Genomic DNA, 23911 nt, shown 5'->3' on the forward strand with positions numbered 1-23911 from the left:
TCAATTCTGACTCTGGCAAAACTGATGGCCAAGTTCTTACTTGTGTAAACATATATTTTACATATGTGATTAACTTTAGTGGGAACATATTAATATTTATATCGGCTGGTGCTTCAAAAGTTTCCGATTGCTGATAATGGCAATTAGACTTTTATCTTGGAATGTTAATGGATTAAACTCACCACAAAAGAGAAGAAAGATATTTCATTATTTGAAGCAATTTAAAAATGACATTGTATGTTTACAAGAAACACATATTAGAACATTAGACCAGAAATATTTGATAAATTCAAAATTGGGAATACATTTTGTTGCATCTGCTACAGAAAAGAAGAATGGACTAGTTGTTTATATAAAGAGTAATTTATCTGCAACATTAATTGAGGCGGATAATCAAGGAAGATATATTGCTATTGAACTTTTATTGGAGGGGAGAAAAATACTTTTAATAGGAGTTTATGCACCAAATCAACAACAAGAAAAATTTTATAAGTTTTTACATAAAAGAATAACATCTTGGGATTATAAAACTTATATATTAATGGGTGATTGGAATGGAGTGATGGATACCCAGAAAGATAAAAGAAGTCTTAGAAATATTTCCAATCGTGTAAAACTGCCAAAGGCATTCTTTGATTTGATGGAAGATTTAGAATTGAGAGATGTATGGCGAGAACGCAATGAAAAAGAGAGAGATTTTACATTTTTTTCTGACAGACATCAATCTTTTTCTAGGATTGATTTCATTTTAATTACTAATGATTTGTTTTTCAGAGTGAAGAAGACAAAAATTTGTTCTAGAACTTTGTCTGATCATAGCCCAGTATGGATTGAGTTAGATCGGGAAAAAGAGGCCAGGAGGTCGTGGAGGATGAATGAGAACTTGTTTAAATATGAACAAAATGTAAATGAATGTAAAACTCTAATGAAGGAATTTTTTTCTTTGAACATGGATAAAGGGACACCTATAGAGATAGTTTGGGACACCAGCAAAGCTTATATGAGGGGAATTTTATTAGAGATGAATAATAAATATAGAAATAGACTGCACAAAAGGTGAAAAGAACTAGAAGAGGAAATTAAAAGGAAGGAGCAGCTATTGGTATGTAATCCAGGAGATAGTAAAATAAAAGAGTCAATAAATATATTAAGAGGTCAATTTAATATGTTAATGGCAGATCAGGTGGCAACTAATCTACAATATGCAAAACATAATTTGTTTAATAATTCTAATAAACCTGGAAGGTGGTTAGCATATTTATTAAGAAAGAAACAGGAGCGACGTATAATTGATAAAATAGAATATAGAGGTAAGGAAGTATATCAGCAAAATGTGATTAAAAAAGCTTTTTTAGAATATTATACTAAGTTATATTCTAGAGATGTGATTAATGATAAAGATATAGATAGATATTTACAGGACCACGGTATCTTAGAAATTACAGTAGATCAAAGGGAAGAGTTGAATCAATTAATTTCTTCAGAGGAAATAGTGTTTGCAATTAAGCAGCTTAAAGCGAATAAAGCACCAGGTACAGATGGCTTGACAACTACTTATTATAAAAATTTACAAAATGAGATGATTGTACCACTTAAGGAGTTATTTAACAGAATACAAAGGGGAGGAGAAGCTCCTCCTTCATGGAGGACAGCTTTTATCTCATTAATACCTAAAGAAGATCGAGATGGTGTTAAACCAGAGAATTATAGGCCAATATCGCTTTTAAATACTGATTATAAGATATTTGCTAAGATACTAGCGAATAGATTGATGCCACTGATGAATCAATTAATTCATAATGACCAATCAGGATTTATTAAGGGGAGACAGATGAGATATAATATGAGACAAATTGTAAATTTACTTGAATATTTGGAAAGAAACAGCCAGGTTTCAGCAGCATTCCTCTTTTTGGATGCCGAAAAAGGCTTTTGATAGATTGGATTGGCAGTTTTTGTTTAAAGTAATAGAAAAAATGCAATTTGGGGATTATTTTATTCAAGCAATTAAGGCTATATATCAAAAGCAAACAGCTCAAATAATAGTAAATGGTGGATTAACAGAATCTTTCAAGATTGAGAAAGGGACTAGACAAGGATGTCCCTTGTCACCATTATTATTCATTCTAACTTTGGAAATATTATTGAGTAAGATACGTGGTTTAGATCGAATAAAAGGAATTAGAATTAAAAATCAAGATTATAAATTAAGAGTGTTTGCAGATGATTTGGTTGTTTCTTTATCTCAACCAATCCATTCAGCTGTATATTTGATGGAGACAATTGATCAGTATAGTAAGGTATCTGGGTTTAAAGTGAATCAACAGAAGACAAAAATGATAATTAAAAATATGAATACACATCAGAGGGAAGAATTAGAAAGAATAACTGGATATGAAGTAGTTAAAAAGGTTAAATACTTAGGAGTATACATTACAGCATCGAATGTAAAATTATATAAAAATAATTATGAGGTATTGTGGGGAAAAGTAATTAAAGAAATGGAGAAATGGAAGAAGTTACAATTATCATTGTTGGGAAGAGTGGCAGCTATAAAAATGAATGTTTTGCCTAGATTTTTATTTTTGTTTCAAATGATTCCAATATTGAAGAAAGATGCAAATTTACAAGAATGGCAAAAAGGGATTAATAATTTTGTATGGAAGGGTAAAAAACCGAGGATAAAGTTAAAAATAATGCAAGACGTTAGGGAAAGAGGGGGTTTAAAAATGCCTAACTTGAAATTGTACTATGATGCAGTTGTTTTAACTTTAATTTCTGATTGGATTAATTTAACAGAGGAAAGGATTTTGAATATAGAAGGTTATGGTTTGTTATATGGATGGCATGCATATGTAATATATGACAAGAAAATTGATAAGACATTTAAGAATAATATGGTCAGAAGTGCGTTGTTGAGGATTTGGAAAAAATATCAATATAAGTTAGATGGAAAGATACCAATATGGACCATCCCCAGACATATTTATTTATTTATTTATTTATTTATTATTCAAACTTATATACCGCCCTATCTCCCAAAGGACTCAGGGCGGTTTACAGGCATATAAAAACATCAATATACAAATTAAAATAATCATTAAAAGACTTATTCTAATGCCAATAATTAATAATACCAATTATTAAAAATAGAAATATAAATATTAAAATCAATTTAAAACCCCTCTAAATTTAAAATCTAAGCCAGTCCTGCACAGATGAATAAATGTGTCTTGAGCTCGCGACGGAAGGTTCGAAGATCCGGAAGTTGACGGAGTCCTGGGGGGAGTTCGTTCCAGAGGCGGAGCCCCACAGAGAAGGCCCTTCCTGGGCGCCGCCAGATGACACTGCCTAGCTGACGGCACCCTGAGGAGTCCCTCTCTGTGAGAGCGCACGGTCGGTGAGAGGCATCTGGTCGCAGAAGGCGGTCCCGTAGATAACCCGGCCCTATGCCATGGAGCGCTTTAAAGGTGGTCACCAAAACCTTGAAGCGCACCGAAGGCCACAGGTAGCCAGTGCAGCCTCGCAGGATGGGTGTTATCACGGGAGCCACGAGGGCTCCATCTATCACCCGCAGCCGCATTCTGGACTAACTGTAGCCTCCGGATGCCCTTCAAGGAAGCCCCATGTGAGAGCGTTGCAGTAATCCAGGCGAGACGTCACGAGGCGTGAGTGACCGTGCATAGGGCCTCCCGGTCCAGAAAGGCGCAACTGGCGCACCAGGCGAACCTGGTAGAACGCTCTCCTGGAGACGGCCCTCAAATGACCTACTAGAGACAGCCGTCCACCCAGGAGGACGCCTATGTTGCGCACCCTCTCCATCGGGGCCAATGACTCGCCACCGATGGTCAGCCGCGGATTTAGCTGACTGTACCGGGATGCCGGCATCCACAGCCACTCTGTCTTGGAGGGATTGAGCTTGAGCCTGTTTCTCCCCATCCAGACCCGTGACGGCCTCCAGACACCGGGACAGCACTTGATAGCCGTTGGGGTGGTCCGGTGTGGAAAAGTACAGCTGGGTGTCATCCGCATACAGCTGGTACCTCACTGAACCCACTGATGATCTCACCCAGCGGCTTCATGTAGATGTTGAACAGAAGGGCAAGAGGATTGATCCTGCGGCACCCCACAAGTGAGGCGCCTCGGGGCGACCTCTGCCCCTGTCAACACCGACTGCGACCGGTCGGAGAGATAGGAGGAGAACCACCGTAAACGGTGCCTCCCACTCCCAATCCCTCCAACCGCGCAGCAGGATACCATGGTCGATGGTATCGAAAGCCGCTGAGAGGTCTAATAGGACCAGGGCAGAGGAACAACCCTATCCCTGGCCTCCAGAGATCATCCACCAACGCAACCAAAGCCGTCTCCGTGCTGTAACCGGGCCGGAAACCGGACTGGAACGGGTCTAGATAGACAGTTTCATCCAGGTGCAAGGAAACTGATATGCCACCATACTCTCTACAACCTTCGCCGGGCGGGTTGGAGACCGGACGATAATTACCTAAAACAGCCGGGTCCAGGAAGGCTTCTTGAGGAGGGCCTCACCACCGCCTCTTTCAAGGCGGCGGAAAGACACCCTCCACCAAGGAAGCGCTCGTAATCGCCTGGAGCCAGCCTCGTGTCACCTCCTGCGTGGCCAGCACCAACCAGGAGGGGCACGGGTCCAGTAAACACGTGGTGGCATTCAGCCTCCCTAACAACCTGTCCATGTCCTCGGGAGCGACAGGGTCAAACTCATCCCATAAAATGTCACCAAGACCACCCTCAGCCGTCTCACCCGTATCACCGCAATCTTGGTCCAAACCATCCCGAAGCTGAACGATTTTATCGTATAGATAACCGTTAAACTCCTCAGCACGTCCCTGCAACGGGTCATCCCGCTCCCCCTGGGATGATAGAGAATATAAATATATTACAAAAAATGGAAGTTATCACTTACAAAGAGCTTTTGACTATGGAAAAAGGGGAATTACAGTTAAAATCTAGGGAGAAATTGAGGGATGAAGGAAGAAATTATACATGGTTCCAGTATGGACAATTGCAATCTAGATGGAAAATAGATGAGAAAATTGGTATAAGGCAAAGTGATGATAATTTGGTAAAACAAATAAAGGATCAAGGTCAACAGCATATAAAGAGATTATATAATGTATTGGTTGAAATTGATTCAGAAATGGAGTTGGTTAAAGATTGTATGGTAAAATGGGCACAAAATTTTCAACAACCTATAATGTTAGAAACATGGGAAAAAATTTGGGTGAGGAATGTTAAATTCACGCAAGCACAAAATTTAAGAGAAAATTTTTATAAAATGTTTTATAGATGGCATTTAGATCCTAAAAAACTGTCATGTATGTATCCAAATGTGAAAGCAAAATGTTGGAGATGTGATTGTGAGGATGCTACCTATTATCATATATGGTGGACTTGCAAAAAAGTTAAAGCCTTTTGGATTAAAATATGGTGGATTATGCAGAACATTTTGAAAAAGAAGATCAAGTTTGTTCCACAGTTCTTTTTATTAGGAATAATTTCAGATTGCACTGTTATAGAGACAAAACTGATTCTGAATTTAATAACTGCTGCAAGACTATTGATTGCACAATATTGGAAGAAAGAAGACTTACCTACAATTGGAGAATGGATTAGTAAAGTATCAAATTTAGCAGAAATGGCAAAAAATTCTGCCTACTTGAAAGACTGTACACAAGAAAAATATATTTTGGAATGGAGGAAGTGGATTGATTATATTCAAAATAAGTATCAGATTAAAAAATATCAATTAGTTTTTGAGTGAAGTTAGGAATTGCTATGTATTAGTTTAAGAAAGAAGGGAATTGATAGTGTGATGGTGTGAAATGGAATATGTTTTATGTTATATTTTAGATTATGTTTGTTAGTTACAATACCCTGTATTCTGTTCTGGGAAGTCTCGGGGGGGGGGGGAATGAGGGGGGGAAGGGGAAGACTATAAATTGATTGGTTGCCATTGTACAGGAATAATGGTAGAATTAAACAAGTTGGAATGGTGTAATGTCGGGACTGCTCGGCAAACACTCCCGAAGGGAAAGGGTAAGGAAAGAGGAGTAAAGAAGGAAGAAAGTAGGTAGGCAGGTGGGTAGGGAGGAAAGAAGGGAGGGAGAAGAAAGGATAGGGGAGGAGAAGAAGGAGAAGATAGAGGGTTAGAAAGGATGGTAGTGAGAAGTGGGAAAGAGGAGGGGAAGTAGGAAAAAAAAAATTATATCTGTGAATGAAATTGCCATTTCTCCTCTTCTGTGCTGTTTTGCTATCCAATTGCCTCTGTGAATGGCTCTTTCTTTCTCTTGATAGGAATCTTCAGTTTCACACGAAATCCTGGCCTTTTATTTGCTCCTCATGCAGTACGTGTAGTCCTCAATTTACAACAGTTCATTTAGTGGCCGTTCAAAGATACAACAGACTGAAAAATGTGATTTATTACCGTTTCTCACACTTATGACCATAGCAGCATCCCCATAGTCGCACGATCAAAATTGAGATACCGGGCAATTGACTTACATTTATGATGGCAAACGTCATGTGATCATGTGATCACCTTTTGCGACCTTCTGACATGTAAAGTTTGTCAGGTTGTAGGTTGCAAAAACTTGTAAAGGGTGTAAAATGAGGTAAATTTCACTTAACAACTGTCTCACTTAGCAACAGAAATGTTGGGCTCAGTTGTGGTCATAAATTGAGGACTATCTTCATTACAGTTTGCTATTAAGGAAAAAAAAATACATTGAGTACTATAAAGTTCTTCTTGGATGGATTTTGCTAAAGACAGGGGGTTCCCAACTGTTTCATCCGTAGCTGAAAAGAAATTCCTAGTTAGAGCAGATGGATTTCATATTTGGCATGTATCGTATTTGCTTATTTGGATTGATTTTTCTTCTGACACCTTATTTCACTGCAACTGTCTTGGAATTGGGAATATGAGTTTCATGAACACATATTGATTTTTCCATATTACATTTTCCCCAGGATATCTATAAATAATACATATTCATTGAAAACCTTTCAGCATCGTCTGTCCCAACTCCTCCTATTTCCCGCATGCTCTTTTTCCCTACTTCTTTTCAAATGCTTTAAAGCATTTTCTGTACTTTTAGAGCCGACAAATTGATTTTCAATATTCTTACGCGCATTAAAGAAGAACATAAAAAGTGTTGGATTGGGCTAATAATGGCCCATATATTATGTGGAGAAGAGGCCATCCAAATATGAGCATTTGTTTTATTTAATATTTGCAAATCATTCTGAACTCATAAGTTCAATTCTTTACTATAGCAATAGCATATAACACTTCACAGTGTTTTACAGCCCTTTCTAAGTGGTGTACAGAGTCAGATATTGCCCCCAACAATCTGGGTCCTCATTTTACTGACCTCAGAAGGATGGACAATTGGCAGTCAGCAGAATTAGCCTGCATTCTAACCACTGGGCCACCATGGCTACTCTAATGGTCAATAGCCATTGACTGATCTCTCTTCTACATATTTTTATCATCTGCGCTTACAGCACTGAAGACTACTGACTGTAGACATAAATACTTTATTTTGTGTACTCTCTTGTTATTGCCAATCTATCTTACTCAGTGCATGAAGAGTCCATGCACAGACATAGTAATAGTTTAATTTGGTGGCAGAATAATAGTTAGTTATTTAAGATGCAAGCACCAAGAGAGTAACTGCAGGAAATTTGTCTATTAGTAAAAGAAATGATGTTCTACAGATTAACTATTATTGCAAACAAAAAGGAAAGGCCTTCCATTTTAAAACTGCAAAGTTTAAAAAAAAAACAACCATCAGGCAAAGTTGGATCATATAATTATGCCCCTACACAAGGAGGCAGAACATGGTGCTTGTTATCCCTGACAGCATCACTGTATTCATCTGTCTTATCTTCCAAACTGTAGACAAATGAGGCTTTTTATTATTTTTCTAAACAAAAAGTGTCACTCCAGCACATTATTCATTACTGATGACAGATCCCTGCATCGGGCATGAGAACTGCTAACAGAAAATTATACATTTAAAAGCGAAAGCCAGGAGAACATGGCTTTTCATTTGTGAATAACAGTAATAGTTCCATATGGTGGACCAACATTCAACTTATTACTAAGCCTCTTTGACAAGCTATCTTTGTTTAGAATTATTTGATTTACAATGCAATCTTTTCTTAATATACTTAAAAGGGAGTCCCATTGATTCAATGTATATATATAGAGAGATTGCAGCCTCTTCCGTATTTTTTCTAATAGGTTGTCAGCTGATATCACTTTAAGACACCAACTTGCCAATGTATCCTGCAGTCCAAACAAAATCTTTCAACATATTGCAAAAAGAGTTTTGGCTTTCATTCCCCCCCCCCCACCACCACCCTATAAACGCCCAGAGAAATTTTGTTTGCAAAGCTCATAAACACTAACTGATTTTTCTTCTAAATTTCAATTGAAACACCAGTTTCCAGATATATCAACTTCATTGTGCATAGTTAGTTAATTGCTACTAAAAAGATTGTACAAATAGTCTTGCTGTAATGGAAAATGTTGATTTTGGAATGTTATTAAACAGAGAGGATATGAATAGAAGTTGTAGCAATGGAAGAAAAAGTGGAAATGGACTGATCAAAGTCTAGCTAAATCAAGGTAAGCAATCAATGCCATCAATTTATATGTCACTGAAATAAACTTTTTGAAATATGAATTGGGCTGACACTTCAGTACTTTTAGTGTATTGCTTTTGTTGTCCTTTTTAATATTGATGAGCTGGAGGAATTATTTGTCCATTGAAGAAGAGGTACGAGGATGTTGTAGATTACACTACCTCTAACTCATGACCAACTGAGTACAGAGTCAGGATTGTTACACAGTCGGTTATATTAAATACAGTGGTATGTATTTTGTCTCCTTCTTTGGTTGCACATTTTTACATTAGATATGTATATAAATATACATATAATTTTATTTAGTTTATTAAATTTTTAATGGCTGTTCATTCCAGTAGACAATATATGATCATTAAAAGATTGTTATAGAACAGTTCTCCAAGGCTGCCTTAGCAAGTGGAAATAAATTACCGTATTTTTCGCACTATAAGACACTCCAGACCATAAGACCAAAAACCACCTAGCTTTTGGGGAGGAAAACAAGAAAAAATATTCTGCCTCTGCCTCCCAGCAATTTGCCTCCTTGCAGCAAACAGAAAACAGCCTAGACATCTTCAGCACAGCCTGATTTAGCACAAGCAGCTATTTGGCTGTTTGGCAGTAATAGGTGGCAGCAATGGTGATCCCCGCTGCCTGGAACAGGCCAAAACCTGGATGTGTATAAGCCAAAAATGGGACACATGGAGGCCAAAAATGGGACATGTAGAGGCCAAAAATGGGGTAAGCGGAGATGGCAATGGGCGGTGGCAATGGGCGGCGATGGTAGTGATGGGTGGCAGTGATCCCTGCAGCCTGGAACAACTGATCAGTGGTATTCTGGGAGGCCAATCCAACCGCCAATCAGCTGCTCATGCTAAATCAGGCTGTGCTGAAGCTGATCAGGCTGTTTGCTATTTGCTGCAAGGAAGCAAATTGCTCGGAGGCAGAGGCTGAAGGGTGCACAAACACCCACTTTTTTGGGGGGAGGGGAAGTGCTTTTTATAGACTGAAAAAATATGGTAGCTAATCTTAGTGGATTCCCAAAACACTAAGCTCTTGGAAGAGGAAGCTCTCAGATCTTGGAAGAGGAAATTCTATGTTTGAAAATTGAAAAAAAAATCTCAGAAAACAATGAGCAACCAATACCATATTGTTGCCCAGAAAACTATATGGATTTGTCCATATAGTAATCAAGAATTGAGCTATGAGATAATATAATTTTTAAGACAAAACTAAAATAAGAATTGTACACAGACTGATAAATATTTTAGCAAATTCTTAACAGAGTTCATATAATCTGAGATTTAACATTGTGAAATAGTCCTGCTTCATTTGTATGTAATGAGTCACATGGCTAATCCTCAAAACTGGTGAAATTTATTTGTTTATGTGGCCACCTATCTAAGAAGAACTTCACCACAAAGCAAAAAAAGAAGAAGAAAAGTATAAAAGTAAACATGTCAACACAGTCATATTAAAAACATGCTCACATACTCAAGAGATTGGATCAGTAATGGAACTACAAATTGTTAAATTGTTGTCTATTTCTTATAAATTCAGTAGTATCAAATACTTCTCATGATGCAGTCACATTGTAGCTTAGTTACAAAATTAAAAAAGGCATTTCTTTGACTGGTGATAATGAATACTTTCAAGAGAACTGGAAAAAATATGTTGTTTCATGCCACAATCCGAAAGTGAGATGCACTTCTAATCCATTGTATACCAGTGGAGAAATGTGAAACTTTAATTGATTCCCATTTGCCTCTCTATTCGCACTTGAAGTGTCATTTGACAGTAGATAATTCAAGCTGTAAGGCTACTTACAGTCAGCTGTGCTTGCCAAACATTTTATTCAGCCTTAAGCAGTTGCCAGGGGAAACAGATGTACGTCCTGAGGCTTGCAGCCTATTGTACTCTGAGTGCAGGGATGCAGGATGTCACTTGGTGAATGAACTTGGATAGTGGAAATAATATTCATGGAGACAGTTCACTATAGGGAAGACAGATTCTTTGGAGAAACCAGAACAATAACACAGTTTGCAAAGCATAACTTAGCAAGGTAGCCTTGTATTTGTTGGCTTGTTCTTTGGTGAATTACAATCTGTGATGTTTTAGGGAACTTGAAAAGGATATCAGAAGAACAAACACTGACTCCTTTTTAAACTGCAGGACGCAGATGCCTTAAAAGGCATGTGGTTATCATTTGGAATATCATCTTTATTTTTATATTTTTTCCCCAATCAAATCTAATAGGCTGAGCAGTGTTTTGAAAGAAGTGCTTTGGGATATCCTGAACTATGGAAGCATCACCCACTGTACCTCTAGCTTGTTAACATATCTAATTATTCTTTTTCAGGTCTATTGTAGTTGTACAATACTAAAAACAGATGCAGCTGCCTTAATGAGTCATATTATTATGCTACTAAATCAGACTTGCCCCAATCAAATACTCCTATGTACTCCAAACTATATCCTCTATAGGGAAATAGAAATGTGAGGCATGATTTTAGACACATTTGTGGTAGCAAAATAGTGGAACGGGAAGAAAAATCTAGATTTCTTTTTTTTTTTATAAAAAAGTTTTATTTTTACATTCATATCCAACAACTCATCCAATGTACAGTCATATACAATTAGTCGGGCGTGCCCAGTCACCACCCCCTCCTTTTAATTCTCTTCCCTCTTCTACCTTCTTCTACTTTCCAGACCTTCCTCCCCTTCTCTTATCTACATCCTCTCCTCCCTCCACCCTACACCTTCCTTTTCCCTCTTTTACCCCTCTTTCTTCCTCTTCTCCCTCTTCTACCCCTCTTCTCTTCTTTCCTACCTCCTACTCTCTCCTCCTTTCTCCCTCCCCACCATTCTAAAATGGTCGCTGGGCAGACCCGACCCTACATTAATTATATTTATACATCTTCAATAATCTCTGTACATTAACCATCATTCCATCCTCTACCCTCATCCCCCCCAGTTCCCCACTCCCTTATCCCCCCCCGGCTTCCCAGAACAAAATGCAGGGTATCAAAACTAACAATCATAATCCAAAATAAATCTTAAATTATAATCTTTAGTCACTCCACACATAATCACACTCTCAATTCCTCTCTCCTTCAAAAATATAGAAAAATCTAGATTTCAATGACATAGAGCTCTTACATTTTATGCTTTCAAAAGTCTTTTCCTAAATATGAGCTCGGTAACTTAAAACATTTTGCTCCTTGAAGTGGAATCTAGTTACTTTCCTTCTGTCCCCACTAGGAGCAAGGTTTGAAAAAATATCTTACCATTCAGGCATCTCTCTAGCTAATCTCTAGGCCCTGTACTAGAATTACAAGTTGAAAAACTCCAAACAGAAAGGAATTGAGATATAGAAACCTTTTTGCTGCTATTTAGTGGTGATCTGGATACTGAATCCAGATCTCTGACTGGATATATGTTTAGCTAGCTATCTGTGACCAAAACATTAAAATCTGAGTACATGGCACACAATAAAAAAACCCTATTTTATAATGTCCTGAATATTTTGAATATAAGACTATAGTTCTATCAAAATAATTACTTTTAAGAGAAGTCCACGTAGGAGATGATAAGGCTGAGCCTGAGTCATGAGTCCCTGTATGCCTGCAAGGGATCTAAGTCCAGCCTACTGTGAATGCCTTTCTTATCTCCCACTCCTTTCCTTTGACCATTTGTTGGTCAGATTCTTATAGGGAGTTTAAGCTTGCAATAAATCTTTATACTCATTTGAACTGCCTGAATCTATTGATTCCCCAGGCACTTGACAGTCTGTAGTTTTCTTCCTTAGTAACTTTTAAAGTGGTCATTGTGAAAATGATTCTTATCCTTCAGGATGATCCTTTAATATTATCCCCCAACTTGGATGCTTTTATAACTGTTTTCATAAAGAAACAAAAGGTAAATTTCAAATGACAATTTATCTGCTCTACATTTCTTAATGAAATGTGATTTTGCTCTTGGTTAAATACACCATAACATGAATTTTTCACCTAAGGAACAGGTATTAAAGAAGAGTGTACTTCACTTCTCACAGATGATTTGATAAACAAGGAAGTGTGTGTAGGGGTGGTGGTGTGAGGAATAATCTAGAATTAATCTGGATTCATTTTCTAGAACAGAACAAATATCAGGGAACAATTTCTTCATTAGGTTTAATATGAGTTAAATCCTGCACCAAATACTAACAAAAGAGCACCATAGTCCATAATATTAAAAGCTGCTATGATATTAGGGTGAAGAATAAAATAAAAAAGGCAAGCAAAGGAGAAACTTTTATGTGCTGCACTTATTCCCAATTAGACTAGATTAACATGTATCCCAGGCATGGAATCTCAATTTCAAATAATTTATTACTTTTATTTTAGCATTTTTGAGACTTTGGCAGATACATGAAATGAACTTTGTCCCGTTGTGTTCGTGGCACATTCTTTGTTACCACTGCAATGAGATTTTAAAGAAACTCCCACACTTTACATAAAGGAAACAAACACATTTCTTATGTTTGAGAAATAGAGAAAAATGTGCACAATTTTCTGAACAGCAAGAGGATTTTGCTAGAGCTGCACTTTCAAGGACTGGAAGTCTCCTTCCAGTTAGTACTACTTGTAAGGTTAAAAGGAAAAAAGAAAGCCAGAGGTTTGCTTACAGGATGAATAGATGTTATCCAGCTGTTCAGATGAATACATTATTTGCTTTCAAAAAGAAGACAAAAAGAAATGAATCTAAAAGTGTATTTAAAATATTCCTTTGACTTTATTTTAAATCCAGTTAACCATTTGAAAAACAAATCAGTGATTAAATCCCTTACTGACTTCAGATGGCTTAATTTTTGCCTTCAAAGACTACTACTACTAATAAAATCACCATCAATTGCAAAGGCAGCTTTCTTTGGAAAGCTTACATCCCGAGATATATTTAACACAGTCAGAAAAGCATCTCCCTTGGGAATGGGACAACTTGCCACAGCCAGCTTGCTGTGGCCAACTCACTGCAGCCAACTCGCCATGGCCAACTCACCACAGACAACTTGCAGTGGGCAAACTCGCCATAGCCAACTCAGTGCAAGACAACACATTGTGGGACAATTTAACAATTCTATTTAATTATTTAAATTAAATAAAAAATATTTTAATTTTTGCCATTCACATTTCACTCTCCTTTTGCACCCTTTCTTTAATGATTCTATTCCAACTCTTGTCCCCTAGTGAGTTGTCCTGCAGCGAGTTGGCCGTGGCAAGTTGGCCATGGCGAGTTGGCCAGGGCAAATTGTCATAGACCCATCTCCCTATCCCAGATCCTTGGGAAAGAGTGATTAGGTGAATAAAAAAGTAATGGATTTTTTTAAAAAAAGTCTGATAAACCTAGGAAATAAATATGGCAACACTACATTTTGATAAACCATGTAAAGTGGAGATCTGATGATGGTAAAGATGCCCAGCCTGGAAAGCCCAGTGATTTTAGGAAATACTTAATCCCCTGATATTTTTCATTTATTTGGACATTCTAATTCAAATATCAGTGAGAGTTGTAATCCTATTGTTATCACCCCCAAGAAAGACAGTAAATTTCTGGCTTATCAATACCATCACGATTTTTCCCTTATTCTGGATCAGTTGCCCAGTGCTGACATTTAATATGTTAATAAGATGGACAATATCATCCTTTGTTACTGCTCTGATTCATTAAAAAAGATGGATGTTGAAGTCTGCATTTAACTGAAGGTAACATATTTGTACATTCTCTTTTTTTTTGGCCAACATTGGTTCTACAGACACCCAAAATAATGTTCCCTATGGTGAGAGAGATCCTTGAAACTATAACACCTAGCACTTCTTCTATGGCAATGTTGGACAATTTGATGTCTTCCAGTGATGTTGGCCTGTAATTCTCACCAGCATAGGCCAGTAGCATTTGAGATGTCACAAGGCAGCTGAAAGTCACCATGGCACATTTTGACTGCCATCCCACTTATTACTTAGCAATACTTAGCAAGTCTTTCAAAGAGAAGAAGAAATGTCTTTTGGAGTCAAGTAACTGTGCTGTTATAGGAATATTTACTGGTGACTATTACCACTTTCAAGGCCAATAACTCTTAACTCTGCAGCTTCTTGTCATGCAGTGATTTTATTGGGACTTCATTTATTGTCTACAACTACGCTCCAAAATTATTCATTTGGGCCATAAAATAGAAAGTCATTAATAAAATACAAGCCATTTCAATCTAAGAGCATGCTAAGCCATTCTGTGAAACAAAATAACAGTTTAGTAGGTTGACTTGAAGCCTGAAAGTATCACTTTCATGCTTACTCAATCTCATGAGACAGGAAGAATAGATTAGCAGTGACTCACAGTGGATTGGGGGGAAAGGAAAGTGATCAACCTTTCAGAAGAAATGTTTTATGATAATCATAGTTTCTGAATGCACCCTGAATGCTATTTCCAGTATAATGGAGGGGCAGGTGGGATTATGGGAACTGTAGTCCATCACTTGTGGTGGTCTCCAAGTTAGGGAAGACATTAAGTTAGGCTCTATACATTAAGATGTATCCCTGGTATGCAGATGCTTCTTCGGTAAAATGCATGTCAAAAGTGTTTGTATTACAAAAGTGAGATGCTTAAGATTTCCTTTAAGAATATATGCACTCAGAAAAGAAACAACATATTTGTCATATAGCCTGCACTGAAAAATCACTTTAAATAATTTATTCTTACACTCATGGTAAAATGGTTCCACTTGCAAAACTCACGAGAGACTCTTATTAACTTGGCTAATATGTTTATTTCTCAACCCACACTATAAAATTAATAAAGATCATTCTTCAATGTCTTTTATTCACAGTGTTGTGATATTTAGAGGCTTAGAACATTCAATTATGATGAATATTTTCTATTTTATCTTGTACTGAAGAGCTACAGTCAAGTGTAATGACTCAATAATGTTTATTTTCTTCCATTTCTTTAAGCATATAGGTTCAATTCATGAGTGAGGCATGGTGAGAAGTAGTCATAACATCTTATTCTTTAATTGCCTTGTACTTTGGCAGCCTCTCATTCTATAACAATTCTTTATATTGTGCTCCTCCTCATATCCTGCTTATCATGGCAAAAAGATACTGCATTATTTTTAAAGGACATATCCCCATAATCCTCCTTCTAATCCCCAAACCATTGGGAAAGTAGCCTGAATTCATCCGTAGTTGTTTTGCTCCACTTTAGTGAAGTTTTCCCTGTTCCCCTGACACAAATCTTGCCCTACAAACAAACAAGATTTCTTGGTGGTGATTCTGATAAATTTTAAAGTCTGCAATGAAAATATTGTTGGTTATAGTGGGTTAGACTGCAAGGAGAAAGGGACATGTAGTTAGGGCAGATGCATTTGTCCATGTAGGTCAGCCCACCCAGGTAGACCAGACCTGATATATCTGCCCCCCCCTAGGTAGACCAGACCAGAAAACCAAAGGTACATGAAGACTAGAATGGTACTTTATTGATATAGGCTGATGTAGATATCTTACAATATAGAATCTTGCAAATCTGACTTACTATCCCTTTCCTCCTTCTTACAACCCAGTGAATCAGATAAGTGTTTACTGAGATCACTTCTTCTGAATATTACCATGACTCCCAGGATTTAAAAATGTTTTAGCCCTCTTTCCACAGGTGATGGATTCTTGCATATTTCTGTCAAGCTCATCTCCCTTATCCTTTGCAATGTCATACTATATGGCATACTATATGCTATTTAAGCATTTCACGTTACATATAGGTCTACCGGTCTTGTAGAAAACAGCTAGAGCTCTCTTTTAAACACATATCTTTCAAAATACTACTAGACCTGTCTCTATGGGGGGGAAATAATTCCAGTCAATTTTTAAAAGGAAAGTGATGTGTTGTGGGTTATTACCATATTACAGCTTTTTCCCTGAACCTGACCAGAATTGGTCTCACTTAGCTTTGCACTATTGTTTATTTGTTCTGGGATACCACCACTGGGACAACTCCAACATGAATGTTCTTACTCTGTGGGATCCTTCTGGGTATTATTGGACATTACCAGAATAGAAATTCCCTTGATTTAGATTATACAAAAAAGAAGAAATAAATGCAAACCTATACAGCCTAGCTGGTTGGTCAATGGGGTATTGGAAGTATGGAGTGGAGTGGGAGAGAAATCCCAGGCAGATTCCCTCCCACCTGCACCCATCCTGTATCCCACGGAACTAACCATCCTTAGGAAAACCAGCATTATCATGTCAACAGAATTTGATGGGGTGTGGGAGAATGTAAAATGAAGCGGACGGAAGTTCTTTTCATGTGCTTATATAGTCCATCCAGCACATTCCTTCATCACACTGACTTGTCAACTAGAATGAACAAATAGGTGCAGATCTCTCTGTCTCTTTTGAAAGATTGATAGAGCTGGATTCATTTGGGCAAGTTGGTAGAGATAAACCTTCAGCTTCTGGCAAAGGCCCCGATTTCCCCAAAGTTGTTTTACATATTAGGGAATGTGGTTGTTGGTTGTTTTTTCCACTGAGAGATGATGCCTGGTGGGACGCAGTGGTGGGTTTCAAATTTTTTTACTACTGGTTCTGTGGGTGTGGCTTGGTGGGCATGGCATGGCTTGGTGGGTGTGGCTTGTGGGCATGGCAGGGGAAGGTTACTGAAAAAATCCCCATTTCCTACCGATAAGCCAGGACTTGGGAGGCAGAGAATAGATGGGGGCAGGGCCAGTCAGAGGTGGTATTTACCGGTTCTCCTAACTACTCCAAATTTCCACTACTGATTCTCCAGAAATGGTCAGAACCTGCTGAAACCCACCTTTGGTGGGAGGGTAAAGGAAGCTAAGGAATCCACCAATTGATCTCCTGAAACAGATTTACATTCGATCTGGAAAGAAAGAATCACTTGCTGGCCTTATTACTGAGCCATCGTAAAACTTTGAAGGAAAGGACAGCACAGTTTATGTCGGTATATTGTACTTTTCTGCTCATTCAAGAACGAAAGGTGTGCATTATCAGGAAGCCATGACAAAGATCTACGTGTGATAGCAAATCTTGGTTTGCTGCTAATGATGCAATAATCTGGGTCCTTTAGTTAGGTCATGTGGCTAGGCAGAAATCACCTAGTTATTTCGTATCATCTAGAACTGACACAGACAACCAGAAATGTACAGCCAAAGGGAAATTAAATAATAAAGTCATTAAGCTGCAGTCATTAAATACCTTTGAGGTCACTTAGAAGATCTTTGATAGATGGTGAGCCAGCCTTTATCTGAAACCCTCCAATGGATTGACTTGTTTGATTATGGAGGGAACAACAATTTGCTTTAGAAAGAGATTAAAGACCATTTTTGAACTTTGCTGAAAATGAATACAAATGAACTGGTGATTTCTGGATTTATTAATTAAAAAGGTTTGATTATGGGCTTCCGGTGGCAACGCAGGCTTCGCGGACGTTCCTTTGGGATCGTCTGCCCTGGGTTTCGTCAAACCGTCCCTGACAGCGTACATGGGCTGTCAAACGGTTTGGGATTCCCTCCCCCGGATGAAGGGGGAGGGAAGAGTGGTCAGGATTTGGGTAGAGCTCCCCGGGATCCCCTGGAATTTAACCAGGGGATCGAAGGGTGAGAGCTCCCCTTTAGCCTGACGAAGCTCCGTGCCCAGGGTGCTTCTGTTTATACAGAACGAGAAGCCGCGACCATCTCTGTGTCAAGATTTATTCCTAAAGAGAATTCAACACAGACAGAGCAAAGCAGGAGGACTAGCAAGAATTTGCAAGTAATAAATCTTAACTTCAGCTCATAAATAGCTTTCCTTTGAACTAACTTTCAACTTGAGTGGATTTAAAATGGCGTTTGCAATAAACAAAGGAAAACGAAACTATAAAGAAGAAGAATATAACAAGCTACTTTTACAAGAACTGTTAATGATTTTTTTCTCCTTTTACCTTTTTCTTTATCACAATGTTTAAGAAGAAAAGTTTCTTTTTCTCTTTTGGTAGATTTTACAGTTTATGAATGGCTTTTAAGCAAACAGAACTAACTATTAAAATCTTGCAAACTTTTTCATTTTAAATACGGAAACTTTTATTTTTTATTTTTTACTTTTTTTTTTTTCTTAATAGAGAATTTGCAAGTAATAAATCTTAACTTCAGCTCTTAAATAGCTTTCCTTTGAACTAACTTTCAACTTGAGTGGATTTAAAATGGCGTTTGCAATATACAAAGGAAAGCGAAGCTATAAAGAAGAAGAGTATAACAAGCTACTTTTTAAAATGAAATGAACAAGAACTGTTAATGATTTTTTTCTCTTTTTACTTTTTTCTTTATCACAATGTTCAAGAAGAAAAGTTTATTGAAATTTTTCTTTTTCTCTTTTGGTAGATTTTACAGTTTATGAATGGCTCTTAAGCAAACAGAACTAACTATTAAAATCTTGCAAACTTCTTTATTTTAAATATGGATCTTTTTTTTTATTCTCTTCTTTTTTCTTTTTTTTTTAATAGGAACTTTTGGAGGCTTATCTTTTCTTATTAAGTTTTTAAATAAGAGATTTTTACACCAATATATTAAGGATTGGAAAGTCTTTATTGTTAGATGTTAAGCTGATTGGGTGAGTAGATGGAGGAAAATGTGTAAGGAAATGTGTAAGGAAATGTGTAAGATAGAAGACAAGGGGAAGGAGAATGCTTAAGGTGATTTTGATGGTATTTTCTTTTTTTAATATATATACATAGGGTTTAATTTTTACAACTGACTTATTTTGGGTATATCACTATTTGATATATGTGAGGTATAAAGGAATGGGAAGATGGAATATTGTTTAACTTTTGGAGGACAGATAGAAAAATTTATGGATGTAATGTTGGTATTTGGTTAAATAGAATTTAATTGTTATAATTGATATATTTTGGATATAAGTTATAATTTTAATAATGTTATTTGTTAGATGTAAGGTAAATTGAAGAAATATTAATATTTGTAATGTTATTTGATTTATGTAAGTGATATTTTGGAGATTGAAAATGTAAGGAAATGTGTAAGATAGAAGACAAGGGGAAGGAGAATGTTTAAGATGTGATTTTGATGGTATCTTTTTTTTTTATATATATATATATATAGGGTTTAATTGTAAGGTAAATTGAAGAAATATTAATATTAGCAATGTTATTTGATTTAGGTAAGTGATATTAAAGATATGAGAAGATAAAATATTGTTTACTTTTGGAGATTGGATAAAAATTTAAGAATTTAAGCTGGAAATATGAATTATGTTTGGGACACTGTTAAGGAAGAAAGGTATATTATAGAAGAATTTTTGATGAACACTGGAAGATGGAATATCGTTTTGGTCTTGATCGATGAAGATTGGATATATATTTGCTCTTAATTGATGAAGATATTTTATTGATGAACTGAAAATACTAACTTAATTGGAAGATTCTGAAGATTTTAGGAGTGGAATGGACTGATATATAATGGACTGGAAGAAGAATGTTTTTTTTTTTGTTTTTGGAAGGGGAGTTAAGGTCTTGACTTATGTTGTATTTTAATTTATGATTGTTAATTTTATACCCTGTACTTTGTTCTGGGAAGTCTCGGGGGTGGGAGGGGAGGGGAGGGGAGATGAAGGATCAATGTAAAGGAATGATTGAAGATATGTAATTAAGAAATAGAAATAATTTGAAATGAAAGCGGGCTGCTCAGCTGCCATTTCAGAAGGAATGGAGAGGAGAGGAGGGAGTGAAGGAAGAAAGCAGGTAGGAAAGAGAGGTAGAAAAGGGAAGGAGAGGAAGAAGAAAGGAGAAAGAGAGAGGGTTAGAAAGGGTGGAAGAGAAGAGTAGGGAAAGAGGAGAGGATGTAGAAAAGCGAAGGAGAGGAAGGATGAAGAAAGTAGAAGAAAGTAGAGAAGGGAGGAGGAAGGTTTGTTAAGGAAGGAAGTGGTAGCTGGGCAGGTCCGAATAAGTAACAAATGAAAGTTAATGATTAATGTTGAATAAGAGACTGTATATTGAATAGGTTGTTGGAAAATGAAAATAAAACTTTTTACAAAAAAAAAAAAAAAATTAAAAAAAAAAAAAAAGGTTTGATTATGGAAAAAAAGGGAACCACGATAAGTAAAGTAATTTGGGGGGGTGGAGATGGAAATTACTGCAAAATGCTGCAAAAAAAAATGATTGAAAGTCATTTTTAAAGATATTTTTCTCTCTCTTTTGATCTCTTTTCACTTTTTACTTTTATTCTTCCACATTTCCTTCTTCTTTCTTCTTTTCCTTTTACACTGCTGTAAACCTCGTGTGAAATTTTCTTTTAATAAAATTTGTATTAAAGAAAAAGAAAAAAAAAACACCACCACCTCCAGTGAATTATCGCTGATCACTTCATCTGTCTGGCTGTTCCGCTGGGTGGCAATTTATTGTCAGGAAGTTCCTTCTGACATGTAGCTTAAATCTGCTTCTTTGTAATGTTAATCCATTGGTCCAATTTGTCTAATCCATTTTCTGCGTGATAACCTTTCAGACATTTGAAGATTGCTACAATACTACTCTTCAGTCATCCCTCTATAGGCTGTAAATATGTTTAGATCCTTTCTAAAATATGTTTAGATCCTTTCATTCCAGAGGGTTGGTGGGAGCACCTACCCTCTGGAATGAGCTTCCCCCAGGATTTTGACAACTTCCTGACCTCCGGACCTTTCGCCGCGAGCTGAAGACATATCTATTCTTCCGAGCAGGACTGGCTTAAATAGGGTTTTTAAATATGGATTTTATTGGGGTTTATTTTATATTTGGTATTATATTTTAAATTTAGGCTATATTGAATAAGTTTTTTAAATAGTGTTTTTATTGTAATATATTGTATTATTTTATCTGCCTGTTCACCGCCCTGAGTCCTTCGGGAGAAGGGCGGTATAAAAATTAAATTATTATTATTATTATTATTATTATTATTATTATTATTATTATTATTATTATTATTATTATTATTATTATTATTATTATTTAACTGTTTCTCATGAAGCATGGTGCAGATCAGAATTAAGCAGGGCAAAGTAAAAATTTAGGTATATACTCAATTTATTTATGAATAGCATTATTACTAGTCTTTTCATACATCATTTTAAAACTGTGAATTCAATATGCAATATCATTGACAGAGTAACATAAAAGAAGGGGGAAAAAATCACTGGGTGAAGGGTAGCAAAATATTGTACCAGTTTTACCAAATGGTCGCATTAGACAAGACATTGCAAAAACTGATTGAAACTTCCGCCTCTGTTTTACACACACACACACACACACACACACACTTTTCAGCTGATTTGCAGTCACTGTAAGTTCTCCTCCCAGAACAATAGCAGCTCTGAGAGGGACCACTTTTTTTTTTATTAAAGATGTATTGTGAGGATATTATTTCTTCTCTGTGTGGATGCTGCTATTGAAATGATTAAAACTAAACTCAAGAATCGCAGGGTCTTTATTCATGCCTCATCTAATTTGGCCCTGAGTGCCCCTTGTTATCTGGCTGGAAAATTAATTCTAATTCTAAGCCTTCTTAAACGGGTGTCATTTTAAGCCAGGAACCAATTTAGAGAAGTATACTGCACCCAGGGAATTATTATGACAAATGGGAGATCAATTGCATAGATGAAACTGGATTGATTGCCAGGAACTAGAGTTAGATTTTCCAATTACGTATTCTTAAACAATCTAATCTCATTCTTGGCTTAGTGGATAAAGGGAATTCAGCATGTGTAAGTATATTTACTTTTAGCAAAGGATTTTATACAGTTGCCTGTGAAAACTTCACAAATGAAAAAAACTAGCTTTAACATTTCTGACACGTTCTATTATGTAGACATGAGGTATATGAGGCACAAAACTTACTGCTATGTAGTGAACATGCAAAGAAAACTTAATTTATTTCAATCGCTCTGTTTGCATGCATTCAAGAAGCACACAACTTAAAAAGACTTGGCATCCACATCCATGCAAATAAGACAAACCCATGTGGGGAGCATGTACATATATTATAGCACTTCTAAGGATACTTCAACAGCATAATTTCCATTAGTTTCCACACTGCTTGAATAACAGCTAAAACATGCCCAATTAGAGGCTTGGTCATGTTTTCTCAACCTGAGCCTTAAACACTTATTCATCTTAGGCTAATTTCATGCTGTTGTGAAATTGTGTGTGCACTAACAAATGAAAAAGCAAAAATGTAAGAAAACTATATGAGATGTGAATTAAAGTACAGATCTGTTAAATCCAGTAGAAACCTCACTATTGGATTAAATGTAGCCAGAATCATACTCTTATGTTTTAGTCCAGATCATCACGAAAAATTAGGACTATTGGGAATTAAGGAGAAGAAAGCTGGATGTGCTTGCTTGTCTTAGCTTTATCCTCCATACTTGTCTTATGCTTTTTCTCCCTACTTTTCACCCACTATCATCATAGGTAGGGGCAAAAATTAAGTTCCACTGCTTCTCCATTTCTGCCACTGCTCCAATCATATAATTGATGATGGAAACATCTGAGATCTTTTTTCTGCCATCTGATGATCAAGTCATGATCACTTTTTTGCAGTATAAAAACTTCAACCCTACATGCAACTACATAGCAAAAAAAGCTCTAAGAGTTGTAAACCTAATTTTGCGTAGCTTCTTTTCCAAAAACACCACACTACTAACCAGAGCATATAAAACATTTGCTAGACCAATTCTAGAATACAGCTCGCCTGTTTGGAACCCTCACCACATCTCTTACATCAATACAATTGAACGTGTTCAGAAATATTTTACAAGAAGAGTTCTCCATTCCTCTGAAAACAATAAAATACCCTATCCCACCAGACTTGAAATCCTAGGCTTAGAAAACTTGGAACTCCGTCGCCTTCGACATGACCTAAGCTTAACTCACAGAATCATCTATTGTAATGTCCTTCCTGTTAAAGACTACTTCAGCTTTAATTGCAATAATACTAGAGCAAGTAATAGATTTAAACTTAATGTCAACCGCTTTAATCTAGATTGCAGAAAATATGACTTCTGTAACAGAATCATCAGTGCTTGGAATACTTTACCTGACTCTGTGGTCTCCTCCCATAATCCTAAAAGCTTTAACCAAAAACTTTCTACTATTGACCTCACCCCATTCCTAAGAGGACCATAAGGGGCGTGCATAAGCGCACAAACGTGCCTACCGTTCCTGTCCTATT

The sequence above is a fragment of the Ahaetulla prasina genome, chromosome 1, assembly GCF_028640845.1.
Source record: "Ahaetulla prasina isolate Xishuangbanna chromosome 1, ASM2864084v1, whole genome shotgun sequence".
In the NCBI taxonomy this organism is placed as follows: Eukaryota; Metazoa; Chordata; class Lepidosauria; order Squamata; family Colubridae; genus Ahaetulla; species Ahaetulla prasina.